This window comes from Ptychodera flava, unplaced genomic scaffold (genome assembly GCF_041260155.1).
Source record: "Ptychodera flava strain L36383 unplaced genomic scaffold, AS_Pfla_20210202 Scaffold_120__1_contigs__length_198887_pilon, whole genome shotgun sequence".
NCBI lineage: Eukaryota > Metazoa > Hemichordata > Enteropneusta > Ptychoderidae > Ptychodera > Ptychodera flava.
The window spans coordinates 68,512-91,348 of NW_027248302.1; positions in this window are offsets into that span (position 1 = coordinate 68,512).

Genomic DNA, 22,837 nt, shown 5'->3' on the forward strand with positions numbered 1-22,837 from the left:
TACCATGGCAACTCAAAACATTAAAATAAGTCTGGTTTTTGTGTTCTCTGACCCAAACTCCCCCCGCTAGATAATTTTCATATCAATCAAAGTAACTTTTCATTGGATATTAGAAAAACTGAAATTTTCAACCCCTAAGTGCTGCGACCACCGAACAAATAGTTTCCATACAGTAGGGGTAACATTAAAAGTTCATTATATAAATCTAACTTAATTGCTTAAGTTAGGTCTCAGACCCCCCCTCCCCCACTCTAACTTAACTGACCTAAAATTGAAAAACATTTCAGACACGTGTCCTGTACTAATTCTTTCATAAACGTACCAATGTACCAATGTACAATGGATTCATTCTGATGTATAATTTAAAACTTATTCAGACTTACCTCGTAAGCGTCATATTGGCATTGCAGAATAAACATTTTTCTGCATTTCGCATATTTCGCCCTGGCAGTGTAGTCTAGCAGAGACCCTGCGATTCGCGTTCTTCTCTGTTGGAACACGCGCGCGCCCTTCAGAGACGCGACGCGAATCCCAGAGCATGCGCAATTGAGAGTGCGTGGCGTGACAGTAGAACGTCTCCGATCTCGCGCTCTCGTGTGGTTGGCTGAGCTTTAAAAATGATGGAATGTTGACAGAAACTGGAATTACTGCAGAGAATACTTTTCAGGATATCACATGTGAGTGTCTAAGGTACCAAGTAGGACGTTTAGGAAATCCTTTCGGAAAGTTCACGCCGCTTGTGGCCATTTTGTGAGCATAAGCTTATAAGCTTACGTAACTCAGCACTGCAGCGTATACAGTACTTCTACTGACAGTACTGTACATATTGCCGGAACATACGCGATAGAATTTTTCATTTCACGTCGTTCAATCATTCAGATGGAAATGCCGCCCTTCTCCAAACTTCGAAAAAAAACAGGGTGACAGACTTTTGAATGCTAACTCTGTATAACAATGACGTAATTTAATCAGAATATATTTGTATTCGAGCACGGCTGCACTACAGTTTTTGATTCGAGAACTCTCACCATGGACCATGGTTGTATTCAACAATCGAGAGGGCTAGGGTGAGTCAAATTTTTCCTATGTCCATGTAGCACTTGTGCAAAAATATGCGAATCCACAGGCCTTTGGCGAATCAATAAATGCGTTGTTCACCAAGCTTAAAGGTTGAAAGGTACGTCCGTCACTTTGGGACGAGCTAGATAAATGCAGTCAAAACCAGCTGGGCAGGGAAATTTGCCATAATATGACTTTGTTCAGGAAATTATGAAGACAACCGGCCGTGCGGTGGAACTTTGCAACAAAGTTTCAATATCTGAACTGGCATAATTGAATGACAGACACAGGATAGGAAACGATGGTCAATAATAACGCATTCTCGTTGCATTGTGATATTAACGTATCAATCACAATGACACAGAAATTATGGCTCCTCCCGACAGAAGGGCCATGGCCTATTTTTAGCCCTGCTACACTATTTCTTAGTGCTGAAAAGGCCATGTTGTTGTCAGGTTGTCATGGCGACTTGTAAAATTTGCATACAACTCTGAAGGTTAAACGGGTTGTTAATAGGTCACAAAACTTTGACTCCACTCTCGTCCATATACCTGTTTCCTTGGGTATTTAAGGTGAAGAAGTATACACATCAAAAGACTAGAAAATTCACTTCATGGGCAGAATCTTGTAAAATAACCTTTTTCTTGTCTGGTTAACGAAAAAATACCCTGATCTAAAATATGCATGGGCTACAGGCCACTGTCACTGGGCTACCAACTTCAGTAAATGGTAGCCCAAGTGGACTACCAGGGAAAAAAAGTTAAATTTCGAGCCCTGGGCAGTAATAAACATGAAACATTTAACTTGTAATATTTCCCCCTTGTCTTTGCCTGCTGGGTTTAAAAAAATGTATAACGGTATACAGGCACCATGTTCAAATTTAGCCGTTGCTACCATCGAAAGGGGAGATCTATCTAATCATAAAGTTTATGGCCAGGCCAGGTCACACAAAAAATAATGCATCACTAAATGGTTTTAATTTTACTTTAGTTACACAATCAGAAATAATTTGTCTTCATTATTCTTCCTGGAATGAGGCAAAGAAATCAAAATAAATGATTATAAAATGAATATTAATACGTTGTAATTATAATATATAAAATAAATAAGCACCAGTGAATTATGTTTTAAATAAAAAAACTGTGCGGTACTGTTACTGCCTGTGATAAATAATGGTACATTGGGTGATAAGGGGAATTGGGTTCATAAAATTAATTTGAGATACTAGTAAAATTAATTTTAGCACATAAAATTAATTTAAAGGCATAAACGTAATTCGATACATAATGAGTTAGTACTGTACTATATAACACTTATTTGGGATGACTCTATAAAGCAAAATTAAAAATACTTCAAAAATTATTTCTGGTCTATATATAATTAATTCTAACACACTAAAATTAAACGGAAAACATAATTTTGACCAGAATGGCCCAAATATACATTACGTTTACTATTCATCCTAGAATGAAGGCAAAGAAATTACAATTATTATTATTATTATTATTATCATTATTATTATAGAACAAAATTTCTAACTTGTTACTTAGAAATCCATAAAATAAATAAAAAACAGTGAATTATGTTTAGGATAGACCCTCTCGAGCGTCTATGGTTTTAAATAAAAAAACTGTGGTTACCAAAATAGTTACCAAGGGCACATAAACAAAAATGAACGTGGAGTTGATGCTGTGGTAAATACACTTAGGAGAGCATTTGCATAGTAACTGGGATTACTTTTAATGGAATTTGGAAAAAAAATGAAATTTTAAAACGCAAATAGGTTACTATGGAAACACAGGGCAGTAAAAATTGATATCATATTTTGTCTTTCTATCCCAAAATAACCCTTTGGTATAATATTTCTGTTGATTACTGGATTTTTACACTGGATATTTGGTCTTTCTAAACTAAAATATCCCTTGATATTACACATTCTGTTGATTACTGGATTTTCGGTGAATTCTTTAAAAAACTGTTTTTTACTCCTGAATGGTTGCCATGGAAACATCTCACATTAAAAAGAGTGTGATATGTTTTGGTGTGCTAACCAGAAAACCCTTATGATCAAATTTTTATATCAATCAATCGTTCTTTAATAGGAATTAGGGAAAAAAGTGACATTTTCAATCCCAAAATAGTTACCATGGCAACTCGAAATATTAAAATAAGTCGGTTTTTTGTGTTCTCTGACCCGAACTCCCCCACTAAATAATTTTCATATCAATCAAAGTAGGTTTTCATGGGATATTAGAAAAACTGAAATTTTCAACCCCTAAAATGGTTATCATGGCAACGTGGGGCAGTGAAATCGATATCATATTTGGTCTTTTCGACCCAAAATACCCTTATGGTGAAATTTTCATGGAAATTGAACCTATTATTATTCGCGTTATTATTTCTATATATTAATTATTATTATTACTATTTTAGTTTCATCAATATTGTGCACCGTCTTCTTTATGCGGTTTCGCAGTTGTTAAATGATTCCCATATTGTCCTGGTCGACTGCATGGCTCATCTGACAGATTTGCCTCATATCGTACACATCATTCACTCCACACCAGACATCAAATCAGTACACACAGAGTATCCCACAGCACATCGCAGACAGCGGGCGAAATTCACGCTAACCCAATGGCCGAAGACCAGCTATTTTCATGCCAGACCTTAACTCTTGAAAGATATCTGCTGTTCTTAAAGACGCGGGCCAGTAACTGTCACTTTATCGAAAGAAATTTACCCAAATGTTCTGGTACGCTAAATACCTGACAAAATTATTCAAAGAAACGAAATTTATTTATTCTTTCAAGAGATTTGCAAAACGTGAAATTTGCAAAAAAAACTCAACAGACTGATCGGTACTGAATCTAAGCGAAAAAGCTTACCTCATGTTTTCTCGCGAGAGTAGTGGCGCTATCAATATGCTCTCCATTTGTTAAGCATGTGTGCGGTTCGAGATCTCGTCGTGTTTTTTTTTTCAATTTTTCGTTAAATTTAAAGCGCTCTAAAATTGAATTGCAAAAGATATTATTTTACTACAGATTACTGTAGACGAACTTGGTGTAACTAAGACCTCCACAAACTCCACTTACAGACAATCAATGTTCAACGAATCTGAAATTTTGGCAAACCATAAGTCATTCATGGATAATTTTAATATTACAACAAAGGGTGACCATAATAAGTTGCCTAGCTTATACTGGATACCAAAGCTCTTAAATATCCTTAACACAACGCAACAACAAACACGGAAGGTTGGGGGTCAAAGGTCAACTTTATTTATAGTTGACATAAATAGCCAACTTGCGCCAAACCCCCAACCAAAGTAAATCAATATATATATTTTGCTTTTTTTTTTTTCTTTTTTTTTTCACTCCCGGCTGCTCACTTGCTAGCACAGCCTATTTACAAAGATATCAGTTCACTAACGCGCATCATAATCTATTGCCTAATTGCTAGGGCAATAGCTCTAACAATTGCACTTCGTATCAGCACTAATTACAATGTAACGCTCAAAAGCATTTGACTTCCAATCCCCTTGATGTTTAATGAGCAATGGAGGAATACCCAGACTAAATGCAAAAGTAGCACCTCCCCTCCTAAAAGAGTGTCCAGAGTAATCGGAGGGGTCATACCCAGCACCACGGAGCACAAGTTTCAATGTCTTTACAAACTGTGAGTGAGTTAAGGAGGCCAGCACTTTATATGACTTTCCTGTTGTGACATAAGAGAACAGTGGATCTGTGGGAGATTTTGTTGGAGACAACTCAACCATGTGCCTGAGTGCTGCAACTGGGCATAGGGGGGAACCACTGATCTCAGGGATAGGAATTTCCAGTATCCTCTGTCCAAACTGGATGGTTTTTGTTTGCTTAATGGATATCACAGCTCCAGTATCAGTAAAGGCAATATCTTTCCTGCAAAGAGATCTCAACGGATCATGTTTAGCATGAGACACTGGCAAAAGTGTAGACTTCCTAGCAAAGGAAAAGAATGCAATTAAACATGTACACCAAAAGGTTGCATTAAATGGGATTGACAAGTCGAGACTACTGTACATACTTGCAAGTATCGCAGGAGAGATGGGGAGTTTTTGCTTTGGTGGGCTCCCATGTAACCGGTTAATTCCCTGTTTTACTATTGCTAGCAACCAATTGTTTTCTAACGGATTGGGAGCACCAACCTCAGCATGCATCAGTCTTATAATGTTCAAATACCCAGGAATGCTTGCTGGCTTTAATGTTCTTGCAAGAAAACCAGCATAACGAGCTACTGTCAGATGTGAGCATGGTACCGGAAGGATACCGAAGTACATACAAAATCTCAGGAAGGCTTTCCTTTGGGAGGAATATGTCCTTTTGGTAGTTTCTGCATATGCTGCTGCTTTGTACTTGTCCAGATCCTGATCCAGTTGTCGTACTTGCCAGTAGACAGAGCCTGTAGTAAATAAGAATATGATTCATCAGACATGTGTTCTCTCCAATCTTTCAATGGGTAAGTTTCCGACCGGAGCAGGCTCATGGCTGAAAAATAATGTTTACGATCATGCATCCGTGAAAGAGAGTCTGCATTGTTTGCCTTGGATGGCACATAACGTGCTGTAATGTAGAAGTTGGATGTGGCCGAAAGCCAAAACAGTTCGCGCAGCCACCCCATGCTTTGCTCATGGCGAGATGTGCCTGCATTTATCATATACAGGGAGGCCATATTGTCAGTGTATACGACTATATGTCTATTATGCCATCGTTCATGCCAACGCCTGCATGCCAATAAAACTGTATAGAGTTTTTGTTGTTGATATGTCCGCCAGCCACGTCAGGGTGGTCTACCTGCCACTGCGTGTAGAACCAGTCTTGCGCAAAATAGCCTGCACCCGCTATAGCACTCGCATCGGTGACAAAGTCCTGCTGGGGCAACGGTTGGTCTTCAATGAAGAAAGCCGTGCCATTAAACTTGCTACACAGGTTTGCCCACCATTGTATGTCCGCCTTTGCTTGTTTATTGATTCGCACATGGTGTGTCTGCCGCGACACTGAATTCATTAACGTGATCAAACGACGCAAAAAATGTACGTCCGCCGCGAATGACCCTGGCTGCCCAGTTAAGTTTTCCAACAAGTCGCTGCAGATTCCGCTTTGTCGTTCGCTTGTAATGTGTCCAAGACGCCAGCATATTCTGCAATTCCATAAGCTTATTTGCATCCAGTGACAGTGTTCTTTGAGCTGTGTTCATTTGAATCCCTAAGAAGGTAAGGCATTGAGTTGGTTCTACTACCTTATCCCAATTAATGGTAAAACCCAGTTGCCGTAGTAATTGGAGCAATGCCCTGAATGCTTGCTCGCATGCTAGTTTTGTGTCTCCTATGATGAGAAAATCATCCAGGTATACAATAATTGCACGATATCCCCGCCGACGGATCATCCTTGTAACACTCTGTGTAAGGCGATTAAAATCTCTGGGCTCTTAGCAGCCCCAAAGGGTAGCCTAGTATCGACCATGTAGGTCCAGTCATCATCCCCGGTAAACTTGTATTAAGACCTGTAGCGCTTTGAGACTCTTTGCTTATAGGAACAGCACGATATGCTGATTTCAGGTCTACTTTGCAAGGTAGCAGCCTGGCTTACACAGACGTACTGCATTGTCAATGGATTCATAAGTAAATGGTTCTGTGGTAGCATATGAGTTCAAACCATCTCCAACAGGTTGACTGCAGTCATGGATAAGTCTTACTCTGCTTTTGTTTGTTTTGGGATAGCACCCAGACTGCTAATAATCGTTGGCTTTGTACCTGTCACTTTATAATTGCCACAGGCTATCTCTTCCAGGAATTGCTTCTCAGCAGCTATCTTATGTGAAGTCAGAGACGAGTAGTTATTTCTCTCAGCAGGCCGAAGGTGGTGTTAGGTTCAATGATATGGAAACCGTTTGAAATTCCGTCTAAAATAAATGAGCGGTCAAAGTCATCTTCTAATTCGCGTTCCCACACGTGCAAACGGTCTGTCAGCGGGCTAGTGATTGGATCCTATCGTGAGGCGCCTTCAGTGGCACTAGTCTCTCGATCTGCTTGTTTATGGCGAAATTGTGGGTGACCCCTTCCACAGCCCTTTTCTATGCAGATATGAGCAAACTTGCATTGGTTGCGACTACAGCCAGTCGGGTTTTGGAAAATCGTAGCATATTTCTTTGCCCGCTTTGTCATAGCTGCGCTGCTTCTGTTGAGGTTTCGATAGTTGCGTGTAGGTCGGCGCTCAAGATGGTATAGAGACAAGTGGAGGTCGACGGTTCCCCACTTGCTGCCTGATGCCGCCTGTTTTTTGCGATATTCGTGATCGTAACACATTACCGAAAGAACTGTAAATTTCTGAGCATAGTCCCCGATGTTTATGGTATGATCGAGATAGTCGACGATATCGGATGTTGACAGCTTTCCCGCCATTATTTGCTTACGCAAAATACGCGCGTTCGCCGATATCCATTGAGAGAGTGAAATCTGTTCTGGTTTTGGCCTGGTTTTTGAAGTACGAACAACTAGTTTAGTGGAACCATCGCTCACTAGTTCAGCTTCGTCCGTATCGTCAATCGTTCCCTTCTTTGCTGTGACAAAATCGGGGATGAGTAGGGGTTTGTTGCTCTGCTCACCTTTGGCGCCATCCGGTTCCTGTGGCTGTTGCATTGCCGCCGTTGTTGGATCAGAGAGGACTGTTTTCAAGGCATCGTTTCCTAGGACTTCTAACAGCCGATTCAGTTCCGAATCCCCAGCCAGGCTCTTTGTTGTGACTGGTGCCTGAGGGGCCGTACCCTTCCCGTCAGCATCATGGACTGGAGATTTACCGGCTGCTTCACACGTGATTTTCTTCCATGCTTGACGTAGCAAACAGCATTGTCCGAGCGGCAGGTTTAGTGAGTTGATGTCGGTCACGTCCATCGCTTTTAAGACTTCCAATGAAGTAATCTGCTCAGTACCCAGTTTATCTAGGGTACTTTCAACGAGACCCTGCTCTTCGCACCAGTTTTTAAAGTCCGTTCCAGTCTCCATTATCGTAATGTAAAGAAAATTTTTGCTTGAACAATGTTGTGCACTACAGTGCAATGCTGAGTATAAGTGAACACGAGGCAGCAACAATAGCCTCGTCCCAGGACTGCCAACAAACCTAGGGCATCCTCTACCAAGGCTATTTAAACTACAGTAAAAAGGGGTTGTTACTGTGCACCACAAAACACCTTACAAAGCCAGGTGTATCGCAGGATCTTCAAAATGTTCAACAACAGAGTAATCGAAGATACCGACTTCTGTTCTCTGTACTGTTAAACGGGGACTTTAAGCATACTGTGATGTTGTCTTTTCTCAGAGTGGTATAAATCAAATGTGGATATTAAAAAATTCGAAGGAACTCTTGGAAAATTTGAAATCAAGATCTGTTTCAAAAATATCCTCTATTAAAACTTTCAAATTTTTCCACATTGTATACCACAATACCACATGATAAATTGAAAGAAGGCTTGAAAAATATCATCAACCAAGCATTTTTCTACAAAAACGGTTCACGCCGTTACAAATATGTGGTATTAGGGTATAATTCTACATATTTTGTTAAAAATATTACTAACGCTAAAGTGTTTTATACCGAGAAAGACATTATCAGTATGCTTGATTTCTTCATTGACAACATATTTGTTGAATTTGGAGGACACATTTTCCAACAGTGTATAGGAATTCCCATGGGCACTAACTGTGCCCCCTTACTTGCCGACTTATTTCTGTTCTCATACGAGGCAGAATTTATCCAGAACCTTATCAAGCAGAAAAAGGTCTCTGTAGCTCGTACTTTCAACCTTACATTTAGATACATAGACGATTATTTCATTGAATAACTCTGATTCAGTAAATATCTCGCTATGATTTATCCTCCAGAATTGGAGATTAAAGAAACTACAGAAACAGCCTCTTCTGCTTCATATCTGGACATTTTACTTGAATTTGACTCTAATGGTCACCTTTCTACTATGCTATATGACAAGAGAGATGATTTCAACTTTAGTATAATCAATTTTCCACACCTCATCAGTAATATTCCACTCTCATCTGCTTATGGGGTATACATTTCCCAGCTTACTAGATATGCAAGAGCATGCAGTTCATATGGTGATTTTGTAGAGAGACGGTCATCTCTCTTACAAACTGTTAAATCAAGGTTACACCAGAGCAAGACTTGTCTCTACATTCAAACGCTTTTTTGCAGGTATCGCAAGCTGGTAGATAAATACAATATCTCTCTTCAACAAATGATCACTGATGGCATCGGTGACATGGGGCCTTAGTTAGTGACCACTACCTATCTGACTTACAGATTGATATATGGCGGGTGCCATATGTTGGGCAGGATGCGCTTACTATTTTCGAAACAGCTGACATCACTTCTTGGTCTTTTGGCCAGAGGTCCATATATCTTTCTTTCATGAATTTGACTTGTTTGTGTACCGTTATTTACTGTCTGTTCTGTGCTGTTTTGTGTCTATGTTTACAACTATTGTCTTACGGATTTTGACCTAGTGTTATTGGATTATGGATTGGTATGATTGCGATTATTTTTCTAAGAGAAAATATTTGATGAGTTATGACCTTCTATTCGGAAAATTATAGTGATAACTTATTTTTGACCAAAATTATTTTAACTCCGTTGTAACCGAATACTGAGAAAACACTATTGCCACGCATTCTTTATGACTGTATACTATTTTTCTGTTGCTATATATCTGAAATACAGAGATGTTCCGCTACTTCTCTATCATCTCTGAGTAAAATCTATTTTGGTCTCAGGCAGTTCATTTTGTTTATTCAGCATCACTATCAATGTCTGAGGAACAGTCATTCTCTTCGTCTCTTAGTTTGCTTTCACCATCTATAGATTTATTTGTACAGGAAACACATTAACACAACTCAGTGCACAGCAATTCCACTTCTTTACACGAACATCTTGATGAGCATCCCGACTTCTTGCATTTACAGCTTACAAAATTGATGACTGAATCTGGTGCAGGAAGAAGTTTCATCCACTGGATTACTAACTCTGAGTCTTGCACTGTCCATCCATGTCCATGTTGGCTTGGTGCACCAATTTGTGCTTGCAAACATCGCCTGTAGATTGCTGTTTGTTAGTTTGCACGCTGTGTATGCAATTTCAGACTATCTTTGTTTGGAGGGAGGGCACCATCACTTTGTAGGCCAAGACGAAAGCAGTTGTATCTTGCTTCATTCACATTACTACACCCACTTTGCCCATAAATATCACAGACAAAGGACTGTATTTGTGTGTTATCAGTGTATCTGGCAATGTCTAAGATATTCCTGGTCATGGAATGTACCAGTGTGGGTATCACTTCCAAGCAGCATGGTCATGAGATCGTTGTACAGCAAATTAACCTTTACAAAATTTTTCATATACATTCGGGTGTGTTTGAGGCAAAGCTGACATTTCTTGTAGATACACTGGAAAGTAGCGAGAATATTAGCTCGACCATAGACAAAGTACCATGGTAACATTTGTCGTACAGCAGCTAGATGTAAATGCCAGTTCCCCTCGCGTGTTGCTCGAATGAAGAGGAGTAGAAGCTGAACCATATCCAAATAAGAGCTCCAGAAAGCATAATTGATGTTGTTATTACCGCGGCTCTGCACATAGTCATTGTACTTCTGTTGCAACTGTTTCATTTCTTCTGTATTAACTTTGGTATTAAATGTTACTGGATAGCTGTCACGAAGATTTAGCAGGCTCTCTATTACTGGTAAGTGATCTTCTTCAGTCAAGCTGTCAAGGAATTCATTAAAGCGGAGATGGTGCATAGCCTCAGCAACCAGCTTATGGCAGCGAACACTTCGGTTGTAATGATGTCCGCTCATTACACCATTGACAGAACCTTGGGCTAAAATACCAGCCTCTATCATGATATCCCCCAAGCCATCACCTCTGAAGCACTTTCCAATTGCAGATAAACATGACACTGCTGTGTTAAATCTCAAAGACATAGTATTAGGCGTTGTGTTTACTCTTCATTCTGCCATCGGATTTCCTGTGCCTTTGAATAAATTTCCAGGTCCATATCAACTATGATACTTGACAGTCGGAGTTTATTGACGATGTTAACACTTGTACTCAGTACTGTATTTACTGTGGACTTTTCTGCTGGACTGGCATCTATCACCGGTAAGTAACCAATTTTACTGAAAGGCAGGATGGCATTACCTGACAGTTGCCGATTAAATCCAGTCCACAATGTCACCTCGACCTAAGGGTAAAAAAAATACAGAAAGAGAAAATGAACTGACTTGCTATAGTCGAAACAAGAAGTAAATACACCCACAGTTACATCAAAGAATTGAAGACAGAGGTAACTTGATCAGTCACTACTACCCTGCACGGTCTTGCATATCCAATATGCCAAGTCTTTCCTAAGTGGGATATCTACTTCTCTTTCCTTGTTTGTTACATGGTGTCTTCATCTGAACCTACACATAACATTAAAAAATAATGAAAATCATAATTGGAAGGCATACATAGTCTACCAATTCTATGATATTTTCACTGATAGTTCAATAGGTCAATACATTCGTTTCTCTTATGACTACTATAAGTACATTCATAGGCCCAAGTGACAATGGTGACTGAGTTGCATTAAAACATTCAAACCTAGAATAAGATATATAGGGGAGGGTTATTAAATAAATTGGATATCTTTAAATTGGAGGATTAACATGAAGAATGAAAATTGACTGGTTTGACAAACATAACATGCAACAAGAAATTACGTTTTCAGATGATGAGGAAGTGCAAGAAAGGGTTTGTGTGGTGTATGTACTAAATTTACAGAAAATCATGAATGAGTTGTACAGTAGTACTTAAAACAATAATATGCAACGATGACTTCATATTAGGATGGTGACTGCGATAATTATTGTATGTTACGATGTACAACCTGACGGTGTGGGGTCATGGCGAAGTCGACCATGGTACTCAATAATGTTGCTTGGTGGAGTACTTAGTGTCCTTTGCTTTGATATTGTAATGGGAACTGCAGTTGAAAGGTTGTCAGCAGTACAAGATTCATCTCTGGTGTCCCTTTGAATTATGATTCCATTGGTGTTGTGAGATGTACCTTTTCCTGGGGAGTAGCAAAGTAGTGCAAAGAAAAGTAAGGGAGAGATTGAAGGTAAATTTAATATTATTTGCATGGTTAAAAACTAAAATAATATGGCAAGATATAAATTATCATAATACTGTTTACAAGTGACAAAATTGAAATATAAAATGCTTGAAAATGTAACTCTGCTGTGAAGAACTAAAGTATGAGTTAATTTACCACTTAGAGTCTCTTCACCAAAATCATTATTATCCCAAACTAAAGTGGTAAACGCTTCTTTACAAAAACCTGGTGGCAGGGCCATCACTGCAAAGTTGTTGAAGACCCAGTGCTGTATCATGCTCTAAAACTGATGAATGTGAAACACAGTGCCCCAAACCATTCAGCAATCCTATCAAAGATGAAGACCCTGTCAAGTGGCGCACTGCCATACCATGGGACCGGTGTTTTGCGGTGACTTTTTGGCTTAGAGATGACAATAATATAAGTCCTGACAGATTGATAACAGTTTGAGTTCTACATCTTCTGGAATATCAACACGTTCACTTGTAAGAAAGTCCTGTGATGTGTCAATAGACCAGGCTAGGAAATTGAACAGTTTTATGGGTACAAAACTTCTACTTTGTTGGATTGACAGGTCTTCTGCCCTTGGAGGCCAGTTATTAACGCCTTCAGAATACTGTGAATAGTCATTGCAGTGAGAATCATCTTAAGCCTGTCATTCTGGCTGTTATCATAACTTGATGTCATTGACTGTCATTCCATTTCATTTTCACTCCCTTCACTCTCAGAATCTGTATTGGTAATATTCAAGATATGACTATCTGAATCATTGTCTTCTCTGCTAGCCATGAGAATTTCGCATTGCCGATACTCAGGTCGAATAAACACAAGTTTGTCACCAGACCTTGTTTGCAGTCGTTTTTAGTAATGAGCTTTCATATGTGGATGCATCAATGCCTTCATGGTCATTGGTCATTTTAATAAAGATATTTTTCATCAAAGCCATTGCAATGCACTCCCGTCCCTCTATGACTCTCTTCTGTACAACTTCATCACAAAATTTCTTGAAGGATAGAGCATACATGATACCGCTGTCTTCCTCTGCTTTTTTCTGATACGTGTAAGTTACGCATCTGGTTCAATTTAATTAACATGATCTGTGATACTTCACTTCAATACTGACCAAGTCTTGACCTCTAAGTTCAAGTAAAACTTTCTCGTCTTTCCGAATTTCGGCAGCTTTAATCAATGTTCGTTCGTCGGGCAGTAAGTCTTTCTTATGACCTCTTCTTTGTAATAGGATCAAGTCGTTGTTTCTGACATCTGCATATTATCCATACATGTATCAGTGGTAGTACATATGCACTTTTGCGTTTTGCGGCAAGAGTGGAAGTAGAGGCAGGGTCAGGCCGTAGGTATCGTTTTTTAGGAGACATGTGTTGTTTGTCGTCATTATCAAAGTCTGACAGCTCATTTGATGGTCTTGTTAACATTGCTTTCCGCAGATTAGCTTTCTGTTTGTGCTTCTGTGCTTGAGTAAGGCGGCATTTATCCGTGAAACGTTGAAAACATACAAGATGGAAACCGGCCGAGGCTTGATCTTGACATTCACCGAGTAATTGTTGAGCGACCTCCTTCTCTGCGCCATCGGATTTTATCCATACTTCGCTACACTCAAGCAATTTTGCCCTTTATTTTTCTGTAAAGGAGCAAATTGGCTCCTTTTTGTCTCAACGACATTGCCATCACACTGTGTAGCAGCATTTAAATTATTAAGTAACGTAACATCTGATTGGCGAACTTGATTGCCCTCCTCCAGTTGCCGCCAATGAAAATGTTTGTTATATTACATTACGTTATAATAACCTTTACCATTGTCTGCATCTACCTTTTTTAATTGTCACCTGAAATCCTCGCCAAGATTATTCAAGATTCGACATTAGAACATGGATATTTCTGTGTATTGTATGCAAGGAATCTTCATTTGTACTGATAAAAAATTATCCTCAGGACTAATTGGGATTTTTAACACGATAGACAAGGTCGGCCTACGGACTATAAAGTCATCTGTCGTAATGACTCTATTTGTGTGTGATCCGGTGTTGGTTGTGCCAAAACTTATACCCATCCCTGATCAGAGTTCTAGACGCTTAGCTTTTTCGTGTTGGCACATATTTCAAGCCCACGCTAGTGTTCGTTTTCTCAATGTTAGAAATAGTTGTTGTTAAAGGCTGTTTTAAGAAATAAAAATGTTTATATGTGTATGAGGCGTTAGCTGATGACTTCGGACTATCAAGTACGGTTTCCCTGGATTAGTGGGAGGAAAAGTTCTAAATGGCCCTCGTTAATTGGGATTAGCTGATGAACAAAAGCGGGCTCCGGATCCAAGACGCTCTTTTGTACTCTTTGTATAAACACCAACTGCTGCTTCAGTCTACCGAACGACCGTAAAATTGTAAAATTGTAAAATTCTTATTCCATTATTCTCTGTGACATCAAATTCTCGAGTTCAACGTTTATGCTGTATAAGAATTAACAAAAATCGTAAACACAACAAAAAAGAAATACAACATTAAAAAAACCAAAAACAAAATGATAAAGCACCGTAACAGACAAAATGAGCGTGGAAATAAATCAGCCATTTTCCAAAGAAAAGCCGACAACAACATGAAATTCATCAAGAACCTTCTATCACTCAAACTAACAAAAACCGAAATAATAGCACTAGGCAAAGGCCTAAAATTCATTCCGACACCAACCAAACCAAGCAGAATAAAACTGCTTCAGGATTTCAACAAATATGGTCGCAAAGTGAGACTGCGCTACATCATGAGACAAAGACAATCGCAACAACACCCATTCAAGGAAAAATCAAGCTTGAATCCCCGAACAACAAAAAACACAGAATTTGAAAGCTATCTGAAGCTGCTGAACACGCACTTCTAGAGATATCCTTTCAAACAAGGAAACAAGAAATGTCGCGTGCCCAAAGAATTGCGATAAACCAGCTTGCAAACAATAGACAAATTACCACAAAAACCCTTCGACAAGGGTCGGGGTAACGTCATTGTCAACACAAAAGATTACGTACACGAATTCGAAAAGCAATTACGCAACACTCAGTATTATAGTCAACTAGACAGTGACGACACAGAACAAACAATAAACTAAGTACACGAACTGTTAAACAAAATGTACGACAAGAAACACATCGACCATGATACTTATAAGTATCTTGATAAAAAAAAACCCATAAAAATCCGTACCCCGCAGTGGTACTTATTGCCTAAAAGTTCACAAACCGCCGCAAAAAAAGACACACTAGTCTAAACAAAATTTACAAAAGTACAGAAACATAGAACAAACGAACCGAACCACCAAACGGACTCACAACGAGACCCAAACATTTATATTCTTGCCTCGCTACTCGAAGAGCAAGACCACTAAAATGCATTAAAATAAATTTTCACAAACACAAACTAAGGAAAGAATCTACACTGCGACTGATGAGAAACCACACTCGAGTTGCGAAACGCAAGCGTCAAAGGGCCACTCTATCAACAGTGTAACACCATAGGCCCGGCTGCGTCTCGCCATAAGCTTTCCCCACACAAACAAAACATTACCGTACACACTAATTCAAACTTCCCTACAAATATTCGAAGCGAAACAAACATTTCATTAACACAAACAATCGGGTAAGACTGTAGGAACACATTTTCGAAACGAATCAAACACAAACTCGACACAAAAATCATTTTGGATTGTTAGGTGGGGAGCCTCTTTCACATTTTTACATACGAAAGATTTGGATTTTTTGTTTCACTCAAGGATTGACACTGATACATGACTTCTTTTGTCACCAAAGTAAACAATCACTGCCTTGAGTGACAGCCTACGCTCTGCATATATGCATAGAAAATGAACGCGTCATAGCTAATCAATGCATAAATGCATGTCAATTAATCGGGTTCCCCGTGATTTTCACGGGTTGAAGCGATTTGAAACCGGACACTTCCTGGCGGCAGTACTTGGCATGTTGTAGTTTGATGTATAGCTCTGAAATTAAGGCACCAATTCAGTGAAACGTGCGACTGAAATTGAGCTGATAAATATGTAACTGTACTAAGAAGCATAAGGGGGAGAAATTTTGTTATTAATCATATAACTCCTTAATAAATGCATCAAATTTGATGAAATCTGCTGCAGATACTGGTCCGACAGATATCTGACTGTATGCGAAATCATTTAATATAGTGTGACGTTAATTAAGGCTTCATTTACATATTTAATGAACGTTTTAATTAGGTATATAATTCTAAAATTACAGCACAAAATTTGATGAAATCTTTTACAGATATTGAGCTGATAAATGTTTAATTGTGCTATGAAACATTGAGCAGTGTCAAGTTAATTAAGGGTTCATTTGCATATTTCATGAACTTTGTTATTATTGATATATGTTATAGGTGATATTACTCTGGAAGTACTGTGCAAAAGTTGATAAATTCTGCTACATATAAGGATATAACAAATATCTGATTGCTCTGTGAAGGGTACTATTATTGCAGCCGTCGCATTGGTGGTACGCCAAGCAATGTATATTACTCAGCCAATTTTCTACTGCTGTTAACAATGTTGTGTATTGAATCGATCAATGTGGTTTTATGATATGGAAAAACATAGCGAGACACCAGTGAATTGATAGTGATTTGACTCCAATCATGTAATCTTGGTCACTGGGAAAACCAGTTGTATGCTAGAGTGATTTGCCTAACGGTGTTTCTGAACAAAGTGAAGTTCCTTCATGAGTCTCTCGAACTGTTTTGTTTTTCCCGCAAGTTAGTTTGATGGTAGCGATTGTTCATCAGAGATGTGCTAGTATGGTTATGATATGGTCTGACTTTTGGGTTGTTTGTGGGTCAGACTGTTTCATTATCATTTGTGTTCTCGTGTTGATTTTTGCTTGAATGAGGATGTCTATATGTTTTTATTTCTTTTATATGCTGTAATAGGTTTTCAGGAAGAATTTTTGCAAGTGTTCGATCGGCCTCGGATATTTTCCAGTTATGTTTAACATTGTTTGCTAAGGGGTAGATTGTGGTGACTACATTCCTGTTCCTGTTCATAATGTATGTTTGTCTTCGACCTTTGTTTCTTGACCTATGGCTTTGTGTATGAGGCCTTTTTGCCATGTAAAGGATTACCTTCGTCTTGGAACCAACCTTGCTTGGGACAATGCTATTACAAATCCACTTATGACCAATAAACCGAGTATAAATAAGGATCGCTAACCAATTGGGCTGGAAATTCCTGATTTTGTATCCTGCACGTCCCGTTACTCAAGCTACGTCAAATAAGACTTCTGAGAATCAAAATATTCTGAAAATGGAGACACAGACGTTGATTTACATGACATCTTTGTATGTCAGGTGTTTGACAAGGACCAGTTCGTTAGCCCAGTGACATTGAAACCTCCAGTAATGTTTTGCTAACCAAGGTCAGAAATTTTCTAAATCACATCTTATTAAAGAAATAACACAAGGACCCAGCTATTTTGTGTTTGTTTGACAGGGTTGTTGACGAAGCTGAAACTTTATATTGTCCTGCTTGTTATAACACAAAGTGTGGTATTCTCATGTATAAATGGATACCTCCAGATATCATGATTGATGAAAATTTGGCAATAAAACATCAAATATTGGTTCCACTGTCCTATCGTACTGAAATATTGTGCCTTGCCAGGGAAACCCCCTTAGCTGGTAATGCTGTTTCATGCTCAGCTGTTTCCGGTCCTGTTTCATTTTCGACTGGGTGGATTTTCTTCGATTTTTTTGTTATTTGTTAACCCGTACTCTGCAATATGGCCGCCCGGGAGGACAAGGCATTTCGAAATCTGACACGCAAGCATGCTGTGAGGTGTTCTTATATTGAAGGTGTTCCCATGAAATGTATGCGGACGAGATTGCGAAGAAAGTTGAAAGCGAAAATGTTATTGCTGCATCTAGAATGAATAAGTTGCCGTTTTTCCGCAACACTTAATAATGTTTACAGTATTGGTGACTCGAAGTTTGCTTTGTTTGATGAATTAGTCGATCTCGAGCACATGGTGAAACCGGCTTCGAATTAGATTCTGTTAAATTTCCTCCTTTCATTTCTTATGAAGTTACCAAGTTTCTATAAATTTTATAGAAACTTGGTAGAGTTGTTTGGCAAATTAAAGCGACCCCTCTTGATTGTAAAAACTCTTCGCTGAAGCACGTCAAGTCGTTCAGACGACAATTTCATGTTTTGTTACACAATGAGAATATCAGTGATGTGATTCAGATTAAACATGATGTTACTTATTCAATTTACGTAACTGTCGATGAACTGCATTGCTTTATTGAACTGCATAATGGACTAAAAGAACATGTCCGTAAAAGTTATCCTAACTACAGATCGTCAGAAAACGATAATAACACCTGAAAATGGCAGGAAGACGATACTTGTGTTGATGAGAATTCAGGTTTTACGGATGTTTTGAAGGTCATGAGAATGTAAATAAGAATGCTGATCACCATATGAATACTCCTGAAGTTAACACCTCAACGTTGACTAACACCTCAACGTCAACTCGCTTTGTTGAAAACAATGAGGCACAATCAGAGTCAGCTCACAAAATCATATATGTTGGTGCATTGCTGACAGTGAAAAAAGCACATGAGCTTTGAGGGGCCGCTGCGCCCAACACAGCATATTTTGCTCAAAAATCAGTTTTTTTGCAAATATGTATTTAGTTTTAATTCATTTGTGAACCCAAGGTTAAAATATTGGTTATTTTTACCCTGTAGCTTGTCAAGCATTCTAAAGATACGTGGTAAAGAAGTGTTAATTTATGCAAATGTGTGCAAATCACCCGAAAATTGAGGTAATTTATCCCAAATATACACCCACTTCATCCTTTGACTAAACTACTGCCACCATACTAAACTTTAGAGTCTCTGCTTTTTGAAAATATATAGTGTGAGGGGGTGTCCTTGTCATCTTTGATGAGAAATATTGCTTTGAAAAAAACTGTGTTGGCAACATGCAGCTCCACCTTAATTTGAAGATTAAACCCAGGTTAGTTCACTATACAATTACCAAAAATTAGTTCCAATCGTGCTTAAGGCTTCACCAAAAGGTTGAATTTATGAATGTTCATAATGTCACAAACATGGTTCACAAAATGTGACTTTAATTTAAGGAGCTGTCGTAACTGTATCAGAATGTTTGACAAATTATATTTTGTTGATAATCAAGAATGGGTATGCAATACAAATCATCACTCCCTGGCTGCTGGTTAAAATTCATAAACTGCCTATAGCAAGTAGCGTGTATTTCTTGAAATACTTCCCGGTTACACTTATATTCATTGAAATAAAGATTCATTTCATTGACATCAATGCACTTTTGCAACTTGCCGAATTGGGGTCGTATGTTACACACAGGTCTAGCAGTCAAAATTCCAACCGATGTCATTTCTGCAGGCCATACCTAACCAAGATTGTCATTTGTAATAAAATGGTTATGAAGTCAGTGATTTCATTTGAAATAAAATTTATTAAAGCTAATCACTAAATCAAGTGCCAAAGAACAGACTGTTTACAAATTTTACAGGCTACTGATCTCAGCTGGGATGGCACAATTTTATAGTCTCAAGAGTGTTGAGTGCATACAGAGAAGTCCTTATTTGGCTTGCACGCTTGAGTTTAATTCGTGCAGATGTTCACAGAAGATGTCAAACATGACTTTATATACGTAGGTCTTAAAAATTAACATTGAAGTGATCCAACAAAATCTGATATATACACTGATGTGATCCCTAAGAGTGCCTGTAAATCTTTACCGTCCCTTATTTATACTTAATGATTCTTTCCAGATGATGTCAGAACACTGAAGAATTGCTATTGATATGCTAAATGCTGTTCAAAAAATACTTACTTGTATGAAATATGAATTTCAAGAAAGTTATAAACATCTGTCAAACGAATTCAAGATCATGGAGGAGAATGGTACTTAACATATGACATTCAGAACGTTCTGGACTAATTGTACCCAGGTCATGAATAGGGTAGAATGACCTGATGGTTACATACACTTCTTCACCCGATGCAACAATCGCCATACACAGTCCTCAGTGACTTAGCTAAAGAAAACCTCAAGAGATATTGCAGTTTCTCCAAAAGTAAAACGGAATCAAAAAATATACCGAATCAAGTAAAACTCAATGCCAAGACAGCCACCCAGTCAAACTAGAAAGCAGAACTTTTTAATGATCACTTCAAATCCATTTTTACTTCTCAACCCATGAATCAGACTTACCTTGTAATTTCAGTTTTCCAACATGCTGGTCTTTGCAGTATTAGCATTTCGATCGGTGAGGTCGAACATATTTTAAAACATCTGGACACAAACAAAGCTAGCGGGCCTGATGATTTGCCAGCCCGAATTCTCAAAGAGTGCTCACGTGAATTATCACCTTCATTGTGTTCGCTATACAACAAAGCGATAGAAACAGGTGCACTACCCAATGAATGGCTGACCAATAATATTATTCCGGTGCACAAAAAGTCTGACAAATCAAACGTCATTAACTACAGGCCTGTTTCATTGTTGTGTATTTGTAGCAAAGTTTTCGAGAGATGCATTTTTAACTCCATTTATCTACATATTGAATCATTTCTCCATCATATGCAACATGGTTTCATTAAAAGACGTTCCACGACTACACAACTTGTACAAATAATTCATCATGTAGGGAAAATCCTCGATCGGTCAGGACAAGTCGATATAATATATCTCGACTTTTCAAAGGCCTTTGATTCCGTTTCACATGACCTTCTTGTCCACAAAATCAAATCTTTCGGCGTTCATGGCACTCTACTGCGTTGGTTCACTGCATATTTTACAAATAGAAAACAAAGAGTTGTTGTAGAGGGCTCAAATTCACAGTGGTGTAATGTATCGTCCTGAGTACCCCAGGGTTCAATACTGGGGCAAATGTTGTTCCTGTTATATGTTAACGATTTACCAGACCATGTTAGTTCAAACATAATGGTTGTACTTTTTGCAGATGACTCCAAATGTATCAAGGAGATCAACGACATTTCTGACTGTCTAAAACTGCAAAGTGATATCAACAATTTAGTTCAGGGAGTGAGAAATGGCGCATGCTTTTCAATGCTGAAAAATGCAAGCTCCTTACCATTAGTAGAAAACGCATCCCCATTACCTTTACTTATTCAATGCGTGGTGTTTCCCCAGAAAAAGTTGACAGCATCCGTGATCTTGGAGTTGAAGTTTGTTCCAATATGTTTTGGGATAAGCATATCAATATATCTGTAACAAAAGCAAACTGCATGCTGGGACTGACTAAACGTACATGTGGCCACAACTGTTCCATTAAAATGAAACTCCAACTGTATTTATCCATTGTCAGTAGTATTCTCGATTATTCATCCCAGTCATGGGCTGTCACGGCTGAGCAATCATTGCTTCATCTTGAAGGTGTCCAAAGGAGAGCCACAAAATATATTCTTGGATATCCCCAGGAGATGAATTATAAAGAGCTTATGGTTAAATTGAATTTGCTTCCGTTGAGCTACAGGAGCGAATTAAATGACTGTGTCTTTTTAGCTTAATGTTTTATTGGTATGTATGATTTAAATTTAAGCCAGTTTGTCACATTTACATCTCCTGATGACACTTCCATGACGATGCCACTTTTTAAAACTGAAGTTTTCGTCTCTCGTTTTTAACAGAGCTTTTTACTCGCGTAGTGTAATGCCCTTTCATGGCAAATCTTCAACAAATGTTAGGTCATACAAGTTTATTTTGTTAAAACAATATACGGGGCTCTTAAACAAAATTTTATCCTGATAACACTTGTACTTGGATGGGAAAGTGCCATCGTAAAAATTGCCGTCTCTGTTAATTAATTCTGTTTTGTTTGTTCTGTTTTGAAATTTTTTTGTATGTTTTTATTATTGTTATATTCTGCGTCTGTCTTTTCTGTTTTTAATTTTGAATGTAACTTGTTAATGTCTGAATCACAGGCACGCATGTATTATACACAGGGTTTCACTAGAATTTGGAAATATAAGCCGATGTCACCAGCACGGATCCACTGTTGCCACGCGCCACTACGATCTGAGCGAGTAAACGTTTTCCTAAGCTCGCGCTGGCTTTGTGTACGAATGGATGTCTGCGGATAGCAACGCGCGTAGTAACCAGAATTGAATAGTTCAGAAATGCACGCGATTGCACATATTTGGGCACCGGGCCGGGAGCGTGATACGTAAAAAAAAAATGCACGGATCTGAGGGCGCTTCCTCCCATAGGTTTACACAGGCACGTGAATGTAGGTACATGATAAACTACATGCGTGCCTGTGATCAAGGCTGAAATCGAGGTGTAAGAAAAGCGTGATGTCAATTTATTGTAAGTTATATTGAGCCTGTTGGTCATGTACTAGGAGGCCTACGAACGTTGCTCTGCTCGTTCTAGAATTCTACAGGTAAATAAATGATGTAATGTGTATGTCAATCCGCGACAGGAAATGGCCATCGCTTTTCTAAAATATTGAATCAAATGGCGATGAATTTTTGATATC